This window comes from Schistocerca piceifrons, chromosome X (assembly GCF_021461385.2).
Source record: "Schistocerca piceifrons isolate TAMUIC-IGC-003096 chromosome X, iqSchPice1.1, whole genome shotgun sequence".
Classification (NCBI taxonomy): domain Eukaryota; kingdom Metazoa; phylum Arthropoda; class Insecta; order Orthoptera; family Acrididae; genus Schistocerca; species Schistocerca piceifrons.
The window spans coordinates 126677847-126701249 of record NC_060149.1 but is presented as its reverse complement, the minus strand read 5'-3'; the positions used below and the strand labels follow the sequence as shown (position 1 = coordinate 126701249).

Genomic DNA, 23403 nt, shown 5'->3' with positions numbered 1-23403 from the left:
CCTCACGCTCAAAACGCAAAAGCAATTACCGAGCGAGGTGGCGCAGTTGTTAGCACACTGGACTTGAGTTCGGAAGAACGATGGTTCAAATCCATGTCCAGCCATCTAGATTTAGGTTTCCCGTGATTTCCCTAAATCGCTCCAGGCAAATGCCAGGATGGTGGTTCCTTTGAGAGGGCACGGGCAATTTCCTTTCCCATCCCTCACACAATCCGAGTTTGTGCTCCATCTCTAACGTCTACGGGACGTTAAACCCACCAGTCCAACCTACCTTCTTTTCTTCCTTCTTCGGTTTCACTCTGCCTGCTTCACTTAATCGCAAAAGGAATCGTTGATAGATGTCCAATCTTCTCTGTTTCGTGTCAGAAGTGAGCATTTGTGACACCCACAGTTTTCTGTACCGCAGATCTGCATTGGTGGCCAGTACATGCTGTCGTGATATGCTTCACTTGCCTGAGAGTTGTGTTTGTGTTATCTGAAGATTTTCTCTGATGAGTTCATCAACCCCAATGTGATGAGTCTCGTCGATTGTCGTACGCGTTTGTCCGCTCCGCGCTCTATCACGCATGTTGAATCTCGTGCCAACGTTTACTTCATTACGAGCACAAACAACCCAACGTCGCACATTACTGAGGTCGATACGATCATTACCATTTTATTTATTTCATTATTTTATGGATTTCAATTGGAGGCACGTTTTTTGCTGCTAGAAACTCGATTACAGCACGCTGTTTCTCACGCACCGACATTACCAACCAGCATGTTACAAGCTACCAAGTCAGAGCGCTTTAGCAGCAGAGTGTTGCAGCTTGGAGCTAGCGAAGCGGGAAAGTCGGCCTAGTAATAAGCATGATATATAATACCTGAACCAACTTTGGGAACAGAATTAAAAAAAAAAAAAATCGGCCGCGCGGGATTAGCCGAGCGGTCTCAAGCGCTGCAGTCATGGACTGTGCGGCTGGTCCCGGCGGAGGTTCGAGTCCTCCCTCGGGCGTGTGTGTGTGTGTGTGTGTGTGTGTGTGTGTGTGTGTGTGTTTGTCCTTAGGATAATTTAGGTTAAGTAGTGTGTAAGCTTAGGGACTGATGACCTTAGCAGTTAAGTCCCATAAGATTAAAAAAAGAAAAACAAAACAAAAAATCGGAGGCATTATTTTTCTGCTAATTTTCTAAATGATAAAATTATGCCGCACTGGCTGTCGATGGTTGTATGAAAATATTCACTCATTTTGCATGCACAGCTGCACAATTCCGGATGTGTAGCTTTTTTTAGGTGACTGTATAACATAACCCATCAAATGAACATATTTTGAGTTACTGTCTAAGCATACATGGTGTGACACACAGCAGAGAGAGAGAGAGAGAGAGAGAGAGAGAGAGAGAGAGAGAGAATAAGTAGAGGCTGGGCGAACTTTACAATTAAAGACATGACACCTTGTGTTTCTTAAGAATGTTGAGACTATAACCCAAGGAAGTTGATTTGATGGGTTATACTACTAATGGCTACACAGAAGAAACTGTGCAGTAGTGAATGTCAAGTAAACGGATGTCTTAATCCTACCAACGACGGACAATGCGGCAAAATTTTATCATTCTCAAAATTTGTAGCAATTGTGGACCCAAATGCAAGTAAAATATACTGCCTAAAAGTTCCTACAAAAGGATTCTTCCAATAGGAAGAAACTTTCACTGCTCACTTTAAAATTTAACTTCCCTATTTTTGAAACTTTTGTATCATTACGTAAGCGAACAAAGATTTTGCTTCAAGCATAAATTCATCCCTTTCTGAGCTAAGGAATACGATACTGAGATGGCTAAGCTCAATGAATGTTAGGTACCTACAGTGTTTCGTTTTTATTGTCCCTGGCGAGTTTTAAGCTAAATTTGAGTGGAGAACTTTACATGACCCCCACAGACGATTTGATCTTGCGTAAAAGTTCTCCATATTATGGATTTATAACCATTAGTAGCGCATTACACTTTTATTCCGTGTGAAACTGCAGATATGTTACGCGATTTACCCCAAGCTGTAGATGTGCAGTCTGATCAGTGCAACTGTTAAATGAAAATGGAAGCCAGTGTAATACACTTAAGTTTTCGGCTAAACAGTGCGGATTCACAAAATGTAATTCAACAATTTGAAACGTCCCCTTAGAAAACTTACTTAATTACTGTGCTGATAAACCTCTTACATTATTTGATTTTCAAACAGCTGAGCAGAACTGAACGTACTCAGACATTTCGCTTTTTACCTATTCTGATCAACACTAAACTGACAACAATATTTTTAGCGCAACGCAATCTGACTTTCAACAATCCCTACAAAAGAATGGTCCTGACTAACAATAATCTATACCTTTCATGAATCACTTTCCTAACAAAAAACTTCGTTACTCGAACTACTGCAATACAGCGAGCGCCACTACTGCCAGCTAAATAAAAGATTCAAATTACTGAAGGCACAAACTACTGATAGGCATAGTCAGCAAATGAAAGATTTTGATAGAGAACAAACAATGTATTTACCTTAATAGTGTTCAAAAGTCATATAGTTCATGACATCCAGTCTTACAAATTTACTGTCTCTGACGGACACTCGTCCAGATCATCCGCTCTCAAAACTTCGCCATCTCTCTCCCCACATACACCACTGCTGGCGGCTCACCTCCAACTGCGCAACGGTGGTGGTGGTGGTTAGTGTTTAACGTCCCGTCGACAACGAGGTCATTAGAGACGGAGCGCAAGCTCGGGTTAGGGAAGGATTGGGAAGGAAATCGGCCGTGCCCTTTCAGAGGAACCATCCCGGCATTTGCCTGAAACGATTTAGGGAAATCACGGAAAACCTAAATCAAGATGGCCGGAGACGGGATTGAACCGTCGTCCTCCCGAATGCGAGTCCAGTGTGCTAACCACTGCGCCACCTCGCTCGGTCAACTGCGCAACGCTACGCGCTGTTCACATCCAACTGCCCAACACTACAACAGCAAATTCCAACAATGCAAACCAGCCACAGACTGCACACAGCACAGTCAGTGATTTTCATACAGAGCGCTACGTGACGTTACCAACATAAAAACCTAAACAGCCTACTTACAAATTTATAGCATTTTTTTCACTAACGGGCTTATGAAATGATTCTATGAACTTTTATGACCAGCGGGATCACATTCCTGGACCGCAAACAGTGCTGATAACATTTTCGTAAATGTAACAGTTTGAAACTGCTAGAGAGTATAACAGGCCTACAGGAAGAACAGAGATTTTTTGGAACAGAAACACGGCTAAGAAAAACTGATGTTATGTCTCCTCGCTTCACTGCACTGATGTATGAAATTCGACACCAATTAAAACATAGTACGGGCTTCAATATAAATAAATGATAAATGAAATGTATGGGATGACGCCAAATGAGAGATTGAAAACATAATTAATATTTCTTCATGTACCTGGAAGTTGGCGGTCTCTATGGTAAAAGCTCGTAGAACTCGCGACACAGGTAATGGCCGTTGAGTCCTCAGAATGTTTGACCATCCATTTATGCCGCCAAGCTATGATTTACTTCGAACTATTTCCTCAAGTTTATCCTTGGAATGTCAACTGCAGGCGGTGATATAATGTGGTCAAAGTATTCCAACTTCTTTAGCTCAATTACAGACAATGGTTCACAATCCTATTTCGCCCTCTTGAGGAGTTCGATGTTCTTTACCCCTTAAATATGTAATACTCTAAGCATCCTCCCATAGATCCACATGTCAAGAAATAGAAGTCGTTTGATTACGGTTATGTCCAGGTTTCTAGACACAGCAAGATACGAGGGGAATTCAAAAAGCAAGTTACACATTATTATGACAGGTAATTAGTTTTTACTGAATTCTGCACTATACGTCGAAGTGAGACATATCCCTGACGCTATTATTCAACATAGTCACCGAGCGTCTGTAAAAAATGTTCCGAAAGTTCTACTAATTGTTCAATTCCTCGATCACAGAGATTCTCTCCTTGGTCATTAAACCATTCAAGAACCGTTGTGTGAACGTCTTCATAGTCGGAAAATCTGCGATTGCTGCGAATCAGTTCGACGATAGCTAGGGCTTGTTCCCCGTGCTCGATGTCGGTGTCTTTCTTCCCCGATTAACATGACCTACGTCTGTGCAGCACTGATCAACTTGGTGGCACCATTTCACTAACAGAAGGAGACCACGACGTTGGGATCACGGACGTCTTCAAATTTTCTTGGGTTGGGTTGACTGGGGGAAGAGACCAAACTGCGAGGGCATCGGTCTCATCGGATTAGGGAAGGTCGGGGAAGGAAGTCGGCCGTCCCCTTTCAAAGGAACCATCCCGGCATCTGCCTGGAGCGATTTTGGGAAATCACAGAAAACCTAAATCAGGATGGCCGGACGCGGGATTGAACCGTCGTCCTCAAATTTTGTGCAAGTAATAAGGTGCACTACTCTCGTGAGAAGTGCACTTTATTATTTGCACATAATATTGTTTTAATGGCCTACTAAAGGTGTACCAAATTTGAAGAAATCCGTGAACCCAACGTCGTGGACTCCTCTTCGTCTCTCCTTGTGATCTTCCTCTTCGGGAAAATCGAAAGGGAAGTCTTACGTGTCTATTTTGTAACAAATGTATCTGTGCGTAAGTACCGGATTTTTGAGTTCATGGTTGTGAAATGGTCAGCGTTCGAGCTTTGTGAGACGAACGTGTATGAGGCGACGGTTCGAGTGCCGCTCAAACTTAATTATTAACCTTTTCTTCGTCATTGGTCATATTACGCAATTTATATGACATTTGAGAGGTAACATACTGAAAAAAACTGTGTATTTGCATGGCGTATTTGGATGAAGCTTAAATTTGTGTTTTCCTGTTTGTATGACAACTACCATCCTGCAACGCGTGATGTCGAGACCACATCCGACGAGTAATTGTACATTACTCTTGTGATCTGGTACACTGTGATTTACTATGTTACTGATTTTGAACTACGTCATTCGCATCATTATTTATCGAGGTCTGGCTTGGGCTTTCCAAGCCTGTCCCTCGTCCTTGAAAATTTAACTAACTAAGCTAAACTCCACCCGAACAGGCCATGAAGGCCCAACGGTACCGACCGTCCGCTGTGTCAGCCTCACCCACAGGCGTCAATGGATGCGGATATGGAGGGGCATCTGGTCAGCACCCCGTTCTCCCGAGCGTATGTCAGTTTACAAGACCGGAGCCGCTACTTCTCAATCAAGTAGCTCCTCAGTTTGCCTCACAAGGGATGAGTGCACCCCGCTTGTCGACAGCACTCGGCAGATCGGATGGTCAGCCGTCCAAGTACTAGCCCAGACCGACAGCGCTTAACTTCGGTGATCTGACGGAAACCGGTGTTACACTGCAGCAAGACCGTTGGCTGAAAATTTAATTAAAAATAGTCAATAGTTAATTAACACATGAAATTCACTACAACTTCATGAAAATGCACGTGGGTTTTTTCATTATACAGGGTGCGTCACGAAAATGTATACACACTTTCAACTGTCATAGACAATTTATTTCCCCTTCTACAAGGTCAAATATCTGTGAGAAAGTAATGTTCTGTTTCTTCAACAGGTGCCAGCAGTGGCAAGGAAGTAACTGCAACATGGCGGACATGCGTTTGAGCTTTGAAGCGCGCAAGCAGTTAATTAATTGGTACTGGACGTTTGAGAATGTAGCTGCGGTTCGAAGACAGTGGAGAAGTGAGTATGGTACAGAACCAACTTCAAGGTTAACAATTACACGTCTACGAGACAAATTCGAAATTCATGGAACAGTGTGTTGTTGTTGTGGTCTTCAGTCCTGAGACTGGTTTGATGCAGCTCTCCATGCTACTCTATCCTGTGCAAGCTTCTTCATCTCCCAGTACCTACTGCAACCTACATCCTTCTGAAGCTGCTTAGTGTATTGATCTCTTGGTCTCCCTCTACGATTTTTACCCTCCACGCTGCCCTCCAATGCTAAATTTGTGATCCCTTGATGCCTCAAAACATGTCCTACCAACCGATCCCTTCTTCTAGTCAAGTTGTGCCACAAACTTCTCTTCTCCCCAATCCTATTCAATACCTCCTCATTAGTTACGTGATTGTGATGTGCATAAAGGTCGATCAGGGCGACCTCGTACAGCTACAAGTGATGATTCCACAACTGCGGTCTTGTAACTGTTTCAGCGTTCACCTAAAAAATCTTCAAGGCAAGCGGCACGTGAGAGTAATGTAAGTGCTAGTAGTGTGCTACGCATTCTGAAGAAAGGCATGTTTCGTGCGTACATCCCAAGGATGGTGCAAAAGCTAAGTGACGACGATCCAGATCGAAGGTTAGAATTTTGTGGATGGGTTCAGGAGATGGTGAGACGTGAACCGGGATTTATGGGTAGCATAATTTGGTCGGATGAAGCCCAGTCAAAACTAAATGGAACTGTCAAGGCACAATTGTGTGTACTGGGCTGAAGATAATCCTCACATTACAGTTGAAAGGCTGTGAATTTGCCTGGTGTAAATGTGTGGTGTGGTTTATCTGCAAGGGGACTCATTGGGCCTTTCCACTTTGAAGGTTCTGTTACTGGAGAAACGTACCTAACAGTGCTTGCTGACTCCATATTCCATGCCATTCGTGCTTTATACGGTAATGATAAGTTTTATTTCCAACAAGATCGCGCCCCGCCGCACTATCATAGGGACGTACGAGCATACCTGGATCACAATGTGCCAGGTCAGTGGATAGGACGCAGGGGACCAATCGAGTTTCCTGCACGCTCTCCAGACCTCAAGCCGCTGGATTTCTTCTTATGGGGCACAGTAAAAGATGAGGTATACAAACGTAAACCACGTAACCTGGACACACTTTGGAATGAGATTCACACGGTGTGCGCAGAAATCTCATTGGACACTTTGGTGCGATTTACGGAATCAGTGGTGACTCGTAGTCATAAATGTATTGATGCTGAAGGCCACCAGTTTGAACATTAATCACATTTGCAAAGTACATTTATTTTTCCAATTGGACTTTAAGCTTTCCATTTCCAGAAATTTAACATTGTAGAATGGGAAATAAATTTTCTATGGCGCTTCAAAGTGTGTATACATTTTTTTGACGCTCCCTGTATTACCTCTCAAATATCGTACAAAAGAAATGTGGTCAGTGGTGAAAAAATATAGATTAAAAGTGTTAGTGAGATTCGAACTGTTGCGTCGTCCACGACCTTCTCGCAAATCGCGAACGCTAATCACGTTTTTTTCTTGTTTTTCGTTATTGTTCATTGCGTTTGGTCAGGTCGAACGTCACATGACACCCGTTCAAGTTCATCGTCGAACCTTTCATTCGGTTCTTTTATAACAGAGGACAGCCAGCCCTCTGACCGAACAGGCTGAGCAGCCGTGCCGGCAACCACTTGACCACAATGACAGCCGGTGCCTTCGCACATATACATCAGTTACATAACACACGCGTAAAACTTCTCTTGCAATTTTCTCGGAATTGCCAGAGTAGTGCACCTTACTACATGCACGTTATGTTCTTTTAATGGCCTGCTAAGGTGCATAAAGTCTGAAGTAATTCCGTGATCTGAACGTCGCGGCCTCCCCTTGTAAGACTGGACGCGACAATGCGTTTGCTCCATATTCAGCCATAATTTCACGGCAAATCTGCGTACAATTTAAACGTTTTGTCCGCAAATATCGTACTATCCCGCATACTCCAACTTCGCAGTACGTTTAGAGTTTGCGCGCCATTTCACTCGCACAATTTGATGCACTTGTTATCCGTCCCGTAGCAGAACTGCACCTACAGGAAATCCAGAACATTCACTCTTTTCTGACAATGCGTCACACTTGTTGCGGAATGGACTTAGCATGGGACGACATACGTAGCTTACGCTACTGGTCATTAAAATTGCTACACCAAGAAAAAACGCAGATGATAAACGGGTATTCATTGGACAAACATATTATACTAGAACTGACATGTGATTACATTTTCACGCAATTTGGGTGCATAGATCCTGAGAAATCAGTACCCAGAACAACCACCTCTGACCGTAATAACGGCCTTGATACGCCTGGGCATTGAGTCAAACAGAGCTTGGATGGCGTGTACAGGTACAGCTGCCCATGCAGATTCAACACGATACTACGGTTCACCAAGAGCAGTGACTGGCGTATTGTGTCGAGCCAGTTGCTCAGCCACCATTGACCAGACGTTTTCAATTGGTGAGAGATCTGAAGACTGTGTTGGCCAGGGCAGCAGTCGAACATTTTCTGTGTCTAGAAAGGCCCGTACAGGACCTGCATCAAGCGGTCGTGCATTATCTTGCTGAAATGTAGGGTTTCGCAGGGATCGAATGAAGGGTAGAGCCACGGGTCGTAACACATCTGAAATGTAACATCCACTGTTCAAAGTGCCGTCAATGCGAACAAGAGGCGTCCGAGACGTGTAACCAATGGCACCTCATACCATCACGCCGGGTGATACGCCACTATGGCGATGACGAATACACGCTTCCAATGTGCGTTCACCGCGATGTCGCCAAACACGGATGCGACCTTCATGATGCTGTAAACAGAACCTGGATTCATCCGAAAAAAATGACGTTTTGCCATCCGTGCACCCAGGTTCGTCGTTGAGTACACCATCGCAGGCGCTCCTGTCTGTGATGCAGCCTGAAGGGTAACCGCAGCCATGGTCTCCGAGCTGATAGTCCATGCTGCTGCAAACGTCGTCGAACTGTTCGTGCAGATGGTTGTTGTCTTGCAAACGTCCCCATATATTGACTCAGGGATCGAGACGTGGCTGCACGATCCGTTACAGCCATGCGGATAAGATGGCTGTCATCTCGGCTGCTAGTGATACGAGGCCGTTGGGATCCAGCACGGCGTTCCGTATTACCCTCCTGAACCTCCCGATTCCATATGCTGCTAACAGTCATTGGATCTCGACCAACGCGAGCAGCAATGTCGCGATACGATAAACCGCAATCGCGATGGGCTACAACCCTACCTTTATCAAAGTCGGAAATATGATGGTACGCATTTCTCCTCCTTACGTGAGGTATCACAACAATATTTCACCAGGCAACGCCGGTCAACTGCTATTTGTGTATGAGAAATCGTTTGGAAACTTTCCTCATGTCAGCACGTTGTAGGAGTCGCCACCGGCGGCAACCTTGTGTGAATGCTCTGAAAAACTAATTATTTGCATATCACAGCATCTTCTTCCTGTCAGTTAAATTTCACGTCTGTAGCATGTCGTCTTCGTGGTGTAGCAATTTTAATGGCCAGTAGTGTATTTTTTGGAGTCTCCATGTAATACGGCGACATGTTCGTCGAACAAATTGGATAGATAAATAAAATAAAAGAGAGGCGATCGTTTTCAATGGAATTGGGCATTCTGAAGGCCGTGTTGTTGTACTGGTATTGCTGGGTTTTTCCTGCCACGATATACTGACTTTATTTCAAGGTAACTGTTAAATTCTCGTAAGCAAGTGTCATTTGAGATAATTAACCAACAAGAAACGTTTGCAGATCATGTAATTAAATTTCGAGCCTGCAGCTGCTTGTAGTTGATGACTCCCACTAATAATCTGAGCGTCGTATCTAGCAGCTATCCTCTGTATGAGTCGGAAGACTTTGCTGTAGAGTTTAGCAGGATTCAACACTTTATCCCTTTGACGGTGAGTGTAGTTATTTGCACATTCCTTGATTCATAACAGAGACCTCTCATTATAATGTGTAACGGGTCAGTTTTACAGTTAAAGTAACTTTTTTAGAGAAAAATATGGCACCATTCTGTTAAGTTACTTTTTTTGCATGAAGTGGTTTGTATTCAACACACAAACCATATTACTGCACATTCATAAATTTTTCGATGAAGTCGGCGGAGGTGTCAAGTAAACACGATTTCAGTTTGTGTTTGAAGCTACTTTCATTATGTATTAAATTCTTTAAACTGCTGGGTAGGTGGTCAAAGATTTTTTACGGCTAAATACGTTACTCATTTCTGTGCCTCATTAAGGCTAAATATTCACATAAGCTAATGAAGTGTCGAACAATGGATCATTTTATTAAGAAGGACATAGCGACTCAAAATGAAACACCTGTAAGTTCAACACAGTAATAGATGCAATTTTGTTGTTGGACCAGTGCAAAGTTATCTTTGAGAAGTAATTACAGAAAAGTCTAAGTACCAGTATTTATACAGACAGAAACTGTCAACACGAATGTTTCGTCCGTCAGCAGTATTTCCACAACTTCTTTAATAACTGAGCTCCACAAGCATGACATGGAGGCCAAAATTTTGACTTTATCGTAGTCCACAGAATCAGTGCAGTTCTGGCGTAAGTTCATGGCTTGTAGAAAATCTAACGCTAAATCACAGTAAGACTCAGTTTTTTCAGTTTCTAACACACAATTCAACAAAATCCGACGTTTTAATTTCACACACTGGACATATGACTAGTGAAACTGAAATGTTCAAATTACAAGGTGTTCAGATAGATGGTAAACTGTCGTGGAAAGCCCACGTTCAGGATCTTGTTCAATGACTTAATGCTACCATTTTTACTATTCGAACGGTATTTGAAGTAAGTGATAGTTCGACAAGAAAAGTAGTCTACTTTGCTTTTTTTTCATCTACTTATGTCGTATGGTATTATATTTTGGGGTAACTCTTCCCATTCTGAAAGGATATTTTTGGCTCAGAAACGGGCATTTCGGGCAATAAGTGGTGCAAGTTCGCGAATCTCTTGTCGACACCTGTTCAGAAGTCTGGGTATTCTGACACTAGCCAACAAATATACACTCCTGGAAATTGAAATAAGAACACCGCGAATTCATTGTCCCAGGAAGGGGAAACTTTATTGACACATTCCTGGGGTCAGATACATCACATGATCACACTGACAGAACCACAGGCACATAGACACAGGCAACAGAGCATGCACAATGTCGGCACTAGTACAGTGTATATCCACCTTTCGCAGCAATGCAGGCTGCTATTCTCCCATGGAGACGATCGTAGAGATGCTGGATGTAGTCCTGTGGAACGGCTTGCCATGCCATTTCCACCTGGCGCCTCAGTTGGACCAGCGTTCGTGTTGGACGTGCAGACCGCGTGAGACGACGCTTCATCCAGTCCCAAACATGCTCAATGGGGGACAGATCCGGAGATCTTGCTGGCCAGGGTAGTTGACTTACACCTTCTAGAGCACGTTGGGTGGCACGGGATACATGCGGACGTGCATTGTCCTGTTGGAACAGCAAGTTCCCTTGTCGGTCTAGGAATGGTAGAACGATGGGTTCGATGACGGTTTGGATGTACCGTGCACTATTCAGTGTCCCCTCGACGATCACCAGTGGTGTACGGCCAGTGTAGGAGATCGCTCCCCACACCATGATGCCGGGTGTTGGCCCTGTGTGCCTCGGTCGTATGCAGTCCTGATTGTGGGGCTCACCTGCACGGCGCCAAACACGCATACGACCATCATTGGCACCAAGGCAGAAGCGACTCTCATCGCTGAAGATGACACGTTTCCATTCGTCCCTCCATTCACGCCTGTCGCGACACCACTGGAGGCGGGCTGCACGATGTTGGGGCGTGAGCGGAAGACGGCCTAACGGTGTGCGGGACCGTAGCCCAGCTTCATGGAGACGATTGTGAATGGTCCTCGTCTATACCCCAGCAGCAACAGTGTCCCTAATTTGCTGGGAAGTGGCGGTGCGGTCCCCTACGGCACTGCGTAGGATCCTACGGTCTTGGCGTGCATCCGTGCGTCGCTGCGGTCCGGTCCCAGGTCGACGGGCACGTGTACCTTCCGCCGACCACTGGCGACAACATCGATGTACTGTGGAGACCTCACGCCCCACGTGTTGAGCAATTCGGCGGTACGTCCATCCGGTCTCCCGCATGCCCACTATACGCCCTCGCTCAAAGTCCGTCAACTGCACATACGGTTCACGTCCACGCTTTCGCGGCATGCTACCAGTGTTAAAGACTGCGATGGAGCTCCGTATGCCACGGCAAACTGGCTGACACTGACGGCGGCGGTGCACAAATGCTGCGCAGCTAGCGCCATTCGACGGCCAACACCGCGGTTCCTGGTGTGTCCGCTGTGCCGTGCGTGTGATCATTGCTTGTACAGCCCTCTCGCAGTGTCCGGAGCAAGTATGGTGGGTCTGACACACCGGTGTCAATGTGTTCTTTTTTCCATTTCCAGGAGTGTACATATTCTTTAGTGTCGCTTCTTGTTAATAGTATCAGCTTATTCCCAAAAATCAGCAGGCTTTCACTCAGTTAATGCTAGGCAGAAATCCAACCTGCATTTGAATCACACTTCCTTGACTCTTGTGCAAAAAAGTGTGCAGTATACTGTTGCATCCATTTTCAATAAGCTACCACAAGAATTCAAAACACTTGGCAGTAATCCCCACACTTTCAAATCGAAACTGAAGAGTTTCCTCATGGGTCACTCCTTCTATACTGTCGAGAAGTTCCTTGAAAAATTAAGCTGATCCCTATGTTATATTGTTCAATGCGTTCATGTAAACTTACGTCTTATCTTTTTTGGGTTCATACACATTTGATCATATCTGTTATTACTTTTATGTTTTAATTTCATGTTGTGACACGTTCCAGGACTTTGCAGATTTTAGTCCTCAATTTGGTCCTACGGAATTAGACGTGTAAAACAAAAAATAAAAAACTAGTAACAATGAAGATTACTGCTGCAACAGATATTCCGGATTGCAAAGGGTTGGTACAACCTTGATGTTCGACCCATTGCTTCTGTATGTTGCATGTAATTTGTCAATGGTCGCCTTACGAAAAATCGCACCACCTTTCACCGAACCAAGTAAAGCAGCTGACTCAGTCGGAGGTCAAAAGATCATTTTTATCTGGTGCTTTTTAATGGAGTGAAGCACATCACTTCCTGTAAATACCAAGTGACCATCGTTCAACGATGATAATGTTCATCTTTGAAGCCCAAACAGCAAAGCTTCGGCCTAGCAAGAACAAGTTGCGGTTTCCCGACCTTGACCAAACACGTGAATTTACAGTCAGAATTACATAACAACCACCCTTGAATTTCACCCACGCTCTGACAATAACAGGTACTTGTAGTCAGCAATGATAAGACTGTTGTCAGGTGTCGCCGTATATGAGCGAAGCTACCAATCGTAACACCGTAACGAACGTCAAATCGCTTCGAAGTCTAGAAAAATAAATTTTTTAGACATGATGCACGGCCTACAAAAGGCGCTGCATGGTATAATAAAATACTAAACACAAGATAATGGTTAAACTGCGATGACCATCTGCATAGACTGCTTTCGTCACGTTGAACAAAGCGTTCGCACGTTCTTGTTATGAGGCAACGGGAAAAAAAGCACCAACTCTTGTAGCACAATTGGTAAAATATTGTCTGATTTCACATTCAAGATGTTTACTTCTGCGGGTTTTAGGTTTCGTTAAACATGAGCCTCTGTTACTCTGTTAGATAACAGTTACGCCATTCGCCTTGAAGATCTATATCATATTGGTCGGATTTCACAATCAACGACTGACGTCGAACAGTTCTTTTCCCTGCAGCGGAAGCGGCAACAGAAAAATAAATAAAACTAGCGAGTGATATCACCACAAGTTCTGGTCACAATAGTTTCTGACGGCAATGAAACTTATGGTACTGGACAACAAACCACATTTACCAAATTTAGTTTAGTAAAGAAGAACTGTGATAGAATGCAGATTGTGAGAACGGAAAGCAAGTTAAAAGACAATATTTTTGAAACACCACAAGCCACAGTACGTATTTATGCTGATATCACCCGATTCAGAAACGGAGAAACAGAAAACCTCGGTATAGGAATCTTCTCAAAAGAAACAGTGAATATATAAAGCAATGCACCAACTACCCAGCAAGGAGTTTGACCTAAACAACGGCAAGTGAACAAAAACATTACGAGGAACAACAGAAACTGCACACGCTGATAATCACATTATTCTTAAAATATGGAAAAAATTGACTGTATTATTCGTCAGTAAAAAAAATTAAAATAAATAGAAAGAGAAATCAGAAGAAAATGAAAGAAGTTGTATGCAGTAATTAGGCCCAGGTGCTTTCGCCGTCAGAATAACGGATGACAGAATTTAGCAAGTTAATGTCTCGTATGTCCTCTATTTTCGTACATATTTTGGCTTAAGTCTTCACCTAAGCCAAATATGTTCTTTTTGCACAAAATACAGCAACTCAAACCATGTGTGGGAGTTACTCACATAACACAAAAGAGAGTAATTGGAATCATGTATGGGATTTACTCACGTCTACTTATGCAACTGGTAACAGTTTATAGAACATTTATTTGCTAATCAAATTTCCTGTCAACAAACAATATGAGAATAAAAATAAGTGCTAGAAAGACGATATGTCGATAATATCCTGTAGTGAATTCAACAACTTTGGTTCACGTTGGATTGAAGACCGTACCTATAAAATTATCCATGAGAACATATTTTCTGAAACACCGAAAACAATTTTAAATGCGACATTGCAGTGCGTGTGTTGTTAAGAACGATGCAGCGTTCCTTCTGATATGCATGCACTGCAATGTCGTATTTACCCGCCGATACCAGGCAGCGACTTTCAATTAAAATGGCCTCCACTGTACGGGAATTACATAATGTATGTACGAGTACAAGCTGTGACGCAGAAATGACAACATATGCAAGTTTGTGTGTGGCCGTGAGTCGAGCACGGATTGCCAAAATAAAGGCGACTGCTGGCATAAAGCGGGAAATCCGGGTTCGAGTCCCGGTCCGGCACAAATTTTCACTGACATCATTTCCTTATACAGCTGATGGTTATTTGTATTCGCAGCTGCGAATACATCTCATGTATGCTTAGATGCAGACTGATACTTACCTACCCCTCAATTTTTATATGACATTTCTTGAATAGAATTAAGAAGTCAGTTACATATCCAGAGCGAGCTCTACAGACCTGAGACGCAGAGATGTAGCAAACGCCCAATTCAGGGCGGGAACCCATAAAATTTCAGCAGTTGGGTTCTCTGTCCGTTTGCCTTGCGAGTGGTTTTGCCACTGACTACATAATACAAAAGTATAACTGCTGTGGCTACGTAAGTACCAAATGGCTCTGAGCACTATGAGACTTAACATCTCAGGTCATCAGTCCCCTAGAACTTAGAACTACTTAAACCTAACTAACCTAAGGACATCACACACATCCATGCCCGAGGCAGGATTCGAACCTACGACCGTAGTGGTCGCGCGGTTCCAAACTGAAGCGCCAAGAACCGCTCGGCCACCAGCGGCCGGCATGTAAGTACCAAACTAGTTTCACTCCACTCGCTTTTTCCAACGGAACATTAAAAAAATAGAACATTAAATGTGTCGAACACATTTTTTTTGTCTCATTCCTAAGCATTTACTTCAGTTTATACCTCAAAATCAGTCTAATTAGTGCCCATTAGCCTAACTAGTAGTTACATGATTACTGTTATTATTATACACCGATGAGTCAAAACACTATGACCACCTACTTAATAGCTTGTTTATCCGCCTTTGGAACGAAATACATCACATATTCTGCATATTACGGATCCGACAGTTTTTTGGTAGGTTTGTAGAGGTATGTGGCGTTAGATGTCTACGCACAGGTCATGTAATTCGCGTAAATAACGGGCTCTGATTTGCGGAAACGGTGATGGTATTCGATAGCGATCCAGATGGGTTCCATGGGCTTTAAACTAAGTTCCGTCCGAACAGGTCTTGAAGGACCCACGGTACCGACCGACCGCCGTGTCATTCCCATCCCACAGGTTTCACTTGATGCGGATGTGGAGGGGTATGTCGTCAGCACAGCAGTCTCCCGGCCGTTGTCAGTTTTCGTGACCGAAGCCACTACTTCGCCATCAAGCAGCTTCTTAGTTGGCCTCAAAAGGGCTGAGTGCACCTAGCAACAGCGCCTGGCAGACCGGATGGTCACCCATTCAAGTGCTACCCAAGCCCGCCTGACAGCGCTTAACTTCAGTGATCTGACGGGAAACGGAGTTACCACTGCGGCAAGAACGTTGGCTTTCCATAGGATTTATATCAGACGAATTTGGTCTCCGAGACATCAACGCGAGTTCACTATAATGCTCCTCAAACCACTTTAGCATGTTTCTGGCTCCGAGACATGGACAATTATACTGCTGGATGGTGACATCGCCGTCGGGGAAGACGTCAAGCATGAATGGATGCAAGTGGTTCGCAGCTGTCAGCGTGTCTTCGATTACTACCACAGGAGAATGTCTCCCATGGCATAATACCACTTCCACAGGCCTGTGTCCGCGGCGCGCTTCACGTTCGAGCCGCCGTTCGCCTCGATGACGGCGTTTTTGAGGACGATCGTCAACCTAATGTAGCAAGAATGTGATTCACCCGAAGAGCCGACACGTTTCCATTAATCGACGGTCGAACGACAGTTCCGTGCCCACTACAATTGTAATTGACGATGTCGTTGGGTCAACATGTAGGAGTGGTCTGCTGCGGAGCTCCATGTTCAACAGTGTACGAGAAACGGTGCTCCGAAACACTTATGCGTGCACCAGCATTGTGCTCCTTCGGCAGAGATCTACATCTACATCTACATACATACTCCGCAATCCACCATATGGTGCGTGGCGGAGGGTACCTCGTACAACAACTAGCAACTTCTCTCCCTGTTCCATTCCCAAACAGAACGTGGGAAAAATGACCGCCTACATGCCTCTGTACGAGCCCTAATCTCTCTCATCTTATCTTTGTGGTCTTTCCGCGAAATGTAAGCTGGCGGCAGTAAAATTGTACTGCAGTCAGCCTCAAAGGCTGGTTCTCTAAATTTCCTCAGTAGCGATTCACGAAAAGAACGCCTCATTTCCTCTAGAGGCTCCCACCCGAGTTCCTGAAGCATTTCCGCAACACTCGCGTAATTATCAAACCTACCAGTAACAAATCTAGCAGCCCGCCTCTGAATTGCTTCTATGTCCTCCCTCAATCCGACCTGATAGGAATCCCAAACGCTCGAGCAGTACCCAAGAATAGGTCGTATTAGTGTTTTATAAGCGGTCTCCTTTACAGATGAACTACATCTTCCCAAAATTCTACCAATGAACCGAAGACGACTATCCGCCTTCCCCACAACTGCCATTACATGCTTGTCCCACTTCATATCGCTCTGCAATGTTACGCCCAAATATTTAATCGACGTGACTGTGTCAAGCGCTACACTACTAATGGAGTATTCAAACATTACAGGATTCTTTTTCCTATTCATCTGCATTACCACAGATCACGAGCTATCCTACTTTACAGCGCAGACAAGCCTCGAACCCCACGTTCTGTGAAGAGTCGCGGGCGTCCAACCATTAGCGCCTGTCCTACCTTTTTTCGTAGATGCTCACGACAGCAGCACGTGAACATTCGACCAGCTTCGCCGGTTTCGTGATACTCCTTCACAGGCACTGCGTAATAATAACCTGGCCATTGTCAAAGCCGCTTATCTCAATGGATTTCCGAATTTGAAGCCCAGATCTTCGTTAGGGTGATGCCCCGTCCATGTCTGCTCCGCTTACATACTTTCGTTACTGCATCGCGTGCCCACAACACCATAACGCGGCATCCAACGTCGCGGAGGGCAGTGGCCATAATGTTTTGGTCTATCAGTGTAGCTGTTGCATAGCAATTATGGCGTCGGCCCCTCGTACTTAAATGCAGAATCTGAAATCCACTTAAATTCGGTAATATTTTTTCCGAGAGATTCACAATACTAGACCCGCTATGTGGTGTATAGAACTTTTTTTTTCTACACGACGGACAGCTTCTAATTTACTCACGTCGAATTTAAACTTGGGATTTGACGTTCGAAATCGTTATTGGCGTCGTATACAAGAAAATAAAAAATTACGGGAATATGACTGATAACTCTACAGCCGAAGACAAGTCATTATTACCAAATTTTATTATTATTATTTTTATTGTTATTGTTGTTGTTGATTTTAGCTTCCCATAATTCTGACACATTGTCATTTTTAGTAGTTGCTCTTCTTCATAATTAATTTTCGCAAATGTTTACAGAAGCAACGACTGATGTTTATAATTTTGAAGTACGCCAAAATACTAGTGGCTGGCATTGGACATACCTTCAAGGCGACATACGCAGCCATATACAGCACATGCTTGTTGCTGTTGTGCAAATGACGTGTGCCACATCGCACGGTGCATAGTTTAGATGAGCGACGAACTACATAAGTAATTAACTGGGTCCGCCACAGCACACACATAGCACTATGTGAAAAATGAGCGGCAGGGAAGTCAAAGATTTTTATGTCCGAATCAGGAATGGGGGTTTAAATTACAACAGGCGGTCTACGAAGAACGGAAAAAAGTTTAATGTAGAGAAAAAGGAAGAGGACGTAGAGCCTGACATTAGTTCAGCAAGTAAAAGCAAGAGCGGAGCGAAATTTTAGAGAGGCGTATAATGAAGCCGCTTGAAACAGCAAATTACAAGAATGATTCGAACGAGCCTGAGTGGGAAAAATGGACGACAACAACAAACAAATTAAAGAACGGAGTGCTGAAGGAACAAGCTGTGTTAAGTCAAAGTGTGCATACGATTGCTAAACGGCAACACTAAAGCCGCCGTGAGACGTAAACACACGAAACGGAAGGAGTGGTACTCACTGTGCTCTCGACCGTCCACTGCTTCGTAGCTGACTGACGAGACGCCCACTGGCTGCCTCTCTCCCCACCCCCATCACCCCCACCCTTCCCGTATGCTACATCAGCACGCGCGTCTCAAGCATACGGGTATTCCCGGAAAGGAAAAACGAACCGCAGGCAACAGCGAGTTGTTCTCACCGGTGGACGAAATAAGCGCCGCACGGCGCAGTCGCGCTAAAGCCACTGAAGTGTTCATGCTGAAGTTTTCAAATCGAAATACAGCCATACAACTTACAGCACAAAAACTGGCATAAGAATTTTGTACAAGTTTCCATCGTGAAACTTTGGTTCCAGCCGACGGGTATAATCACAGCTAAAATTAACTTAACCCGTACTATTATTAAAGTAGGCTACACGATACACATCTCGCGTCTCTCCAGTCTGGCACGTTGACAATAACGGAAAATAACTTCGATAACGTCAGTACGTAACATAAATAAGTGCGTTACTGCGCGAGGCGGACCATCACTTCACCGAATTATCCACACCCAAAAATCTACGGCCGGCCGATGTGGCCGAGCGGTTCTAGGCGCTTCAGTCTGGAACCGTGCGACCGCTACGGTCGCAGGTTCGAATCCTGCCTCGGGCTTGAATGTGTGTGATGCCCTTAGGTTAGTTAGGTTTAAGTAGTTCTAAGTTCTAGGGGACTGATGACCTCAGATGTTAAGTCCCATAGTGCTCAGAGCCAAAAATCTATGTCCCTAGAACTCAGAGCCTTAAAGACCTGGTTAGAATACGGACTATTATTTGGTCCAGGCACCATCAGTGTGCACTCTGTGCAACCCAGCCTATATCTTTGCCATCAGAGTAGCGAAACAGACCACTGTTCAACAAAAAAAAAAAAAAAAAAAAAGAAGAAGAAGAAGAAGAAGTGCGCTCCCAGCTTGGTCGAAGTCAACAGTTCATTCTACTACTATTTCCGTAGCCACATCACTAACAGGAAAGACGAAAACTGCGAATAACGGGAGCAGAAATCGGGGTTCCTAGCTATTTCACCACCTGTCTACCGAAATCAACATCACACACTGAAGGAGGTGGTCCTCTTTGAAATTTCAAAAAATCTTTTTTTTTGCTTTAAATGTTCTCTGGAATATCTACTTTATTGTAATGTTCATCCCAAATTCGCCAAAAACTTCGTTATCGAGTTATAAGTCGATTTGTGAAACAGTCTCCGAAAGCCATTCACAACGGGGAAAAAAATAGCCGACATCGCGGCCAATGTGGCAGCATGTCGCGGCCAATGTGGCAGCATGTAATTTCGGCGACGGCCTAACACACATTATGGAAATTATGAACGTGATCGGACTTGAGATCAGACCAGCCTCTTACAACTTTTGCACGAAAGAGAACGACATGCATATTGAGCGAGCACAGCTACGCATAGCACGAGATGACCACAGAGGGCAGCACGAGCACCATAGCCAGGAAGAACGTGGAAGAGGACCTCCTCTTGGATCTGGAATGATTGCTGTATGGTCCAAGGATCGCTAACTAAAGGTATGTTTAACTTAGCTTCAAAATACGCAACAGAAAAATTTAAACGCGTTTTTCTCGAAACCGTATCACGGCAAACATAACCTGAGAACGCTATATACGATTTTGATAGGAATTTGATATCGGCATTCTTAACTAAATCAGCGAACCGAGCCGTTTTGCAATATCTTCAAAAGTCCATTTTCGGTGCACGCTTTTGACTCCATTTTTTGGACGAAGAAAATAAGATTTGCTTCGACATGTCACAATTTATTTAGAACTTAATAATTTTCAACTGTCCTACGTATACTGATAGAACTTTTATTTCTAAAAAATTATTTTGTTGCAAGTGCAATAGGGGGGGGGGGGGGGAGATTCCCGGCGATGACCAATTCTCCGGTTGCAAGTTGTCCTTCCACTTGGTGTAACGGTTACAAGGAACGTCCGATGTGGACACAAAAAGATTTCTTATAGGGCTCATATTTACCGCTAACCACTCGTCAACAGACGAGCATTTGCAAGTGGGTAGGAGGGAGGGGAGCTGGGGGCTGCAAATGATCGTCTGCGACGAGCGGTTAGCCGTTAGCGGTAAACATGAGGTGGGTTACGCGGCATGCAGTCCACGTCCATCAAGCCTTTTGTGTACAGGACTCGATTGCATCACCCTTCCGGAGGCTGTAGCAATAGCACACCATAGTTGGAATGAGGTCATGGTCCTATTCCTTTCAGCACATAGAAGTAAATATCGGTCATTAGCGCGTGTCTTAGCTCTTGGTTATTCTTGACTGAGTAACAAATATGTCGATCCTATGGTTAGAAATCGTTACCACTCTTGTGAACAACAGAGTGAACCAAATCAACCCACCTAGCTACTTTTGTCTAAGTTTTACTTGCCTCCAATCTGCCAATGGACCTGCATCGAAGCTCATGGTGCTTCGATGTTAACTGACCAAGCTATCGCATCAGTGTTCTCTCTTTAAACTATTAACAATACCAACCTTCCTACGCTGCTTCACGCTGCTTTCCATCATGCACACGTGACGGAAACCGATTGCAGTGTCTCTGGCTTTCAGTAGGTAGTTTAGTGCAACGGAGCTGTATTAACAATGCACTCAACTTCCGCGTCAGTAGCTTTGTTTTCACGACATAATATTTATTTCCGATACTTTTTAGAAACAGAGTAGATAATAGTACCGCATAATAATAGTGATATTTCGTTAGCTTCTCTGCAGAGTCTGCACGTTAGGTTTTTTTGCTGGTGTCACGCTCAAAGGCAGAATCGAGAAATCATCAACAGACTCAAAGTGCAGATCCCGCAAAGAAGCTGACGAAACAGCTAATCACATTTTGGACTGTTGCAAAAAGATGGAACAGGAAGAAACCTTAATTATGAGCAGAGGCACAAGCATTTATACCAAAATTACCATCTGCTGGTGGCAAAGAACTGGTGCGACCACAAGCCAGAAAAAATTGTCAAAAACGAACGTGACAGATTACATCTACATCTATTCTCTGCAAACCACCGTGATGTGCATGGCAGAGAGTACGTCACATTGTACCAGTTATTAAAGTTTCTTCCCGTTCCATTCACGCATGGAGCGTGGGAAGAATGATTGTCTGACTGCCTCAGGGCGTCACGTACGGAGCGTGGGAAGAATGATCGTTTGAATGACTCTGTGCGTGCAGTAATTATTCTGATCTTATCCTCACGATCCCTGTGTGAACGATACGTTAGGGGTTGTTGTATATCCCTAAATTATTCATTCAAAGACGGTTCTTGAAACTTTGTTAATAGACTTTCTCGGGATAGTTTACGTCTGTCTTCAAGAGTCAGCCATTTTACACTACTGGCCATTAAAATTGCTACACCACGAAGATGACGTGCTACACACGAGAAATTTAACCGACAGGAAGAAGATGCTGTGATATGCAAATGATTAGCTTTTCAGAGCATTCACACAAGGCTGGCGCCGGTGGTGATACCTACAACGTGCTGACATGAAGGAAGTTTCCAACGGATTTCTCATATACAAACAGCAGTTGACCGGCGTTGCCTGGTGAAACGTTGTTGTGATGACTCGTGTAAGAAGGAGAAATGCGTACCATCACGTTTCCGACTTTGATAAACGTCGGATTGTAGCCTATCGCGATTGCGGTTTATCGTATCGCGACATTGCCGCTCGCGTTGGTCGAGATCCAGTGGCTGTTAGCAGATTATGGAATCGGTGGGTTCAGGAGGGTAATACGGAAAGCCGTGCTGGCTCTCAACGGCCTCGTATCACTAGCAAAATGGTTCAAATGGCGCTGAGCACTATGGGACTTAACTACTGTGGTCATCAGTCCCCTAGAACTTAGAACTACTTAAACCTAACTAACCTAAGGACATCACACACATCCATGCCCGACGCAGGATTCGAACCTGCGACCGTAGCAGTCGCGCGGTTCCGGACTGCGCGCCTAGAACCACTAGACCACCTCCGCCAGCCGTATCACTAGCAGTCGAGATGACAGGGATCTTATCCGCATGGTTGTAACGGATCGTGCAGCCACGTCTCGATCCCTGAGTCAACAGATGGGGACGTTAGCAAGACAACAACCATCTGCACGAACAGTTCGATGACGTTTGCAGCAGCATGGACTATCAACTCGGAGACCATGGCTGCGGTTACCCTTCAGGCTGCATCACAGACAGGAGCGCCTGCGATGGTGTACTCAACGACGAACCTGGGTGCACGAATGGCAAAACGTCATTTTTTCGGATGAATCCAGGTTCTGTTTACAGCATCATGATGGTCGCATCCGTGTTTGGCGACATCGCGGTGAACGCACATTGGAAGCGTGTATTCGTCATCGCCATACTGGAGTATCACCCTGCGTGATGGTATGGGGTACCATTGGTTACACGCCTCGGTCACCTCTTGTTCGCATTGACGGCACTTTGAACAGTGGACGTTACATTTCAGATGTGTTACGACCCGTGGCTCTACCCTTCATTCGATCCCTGCGAAAACTTACATTTCAGCAGGAGAGTGCACGACCGCATGTTGCAGGTCCTGTACGGGCCTTTCTGGATACAGAAAATGTTCGACTGCTGCCCTGGCCTGCAAATTCTCCAGATCTCTTACAAATTGAAAACGTCTGGTCAATGGTGGC

At 44.5% G+C, this 23403-nt stretch overlaps 1 protein-coding gene across 16 annotated transcripts in view; it reads right to left on the bottom strand.

The window, feature by feature from the left end:
• Window positions 1–23403, bottom strand: part of LOC124722630 (battenin) — a 237289-nt gene that overhangs the window by 155815 nt on the left and 58071 nt on the right. The window contains exon 1 of one of the 16 annotated variants that reach the window (XM_047247766.1): window positions 18739–18757. The exons of the other annotated variants lie outside the window; for them this stretch is intronic. The gene's annotated coding sequence lies outside the window, so the exon portion shown is untranslated. Of the gene's footprint in view, window positions 1–18738; window positions 18758–23403 lie in introns of those variants that run through there. 16 annotated transcript variants of the gene reach the window in all.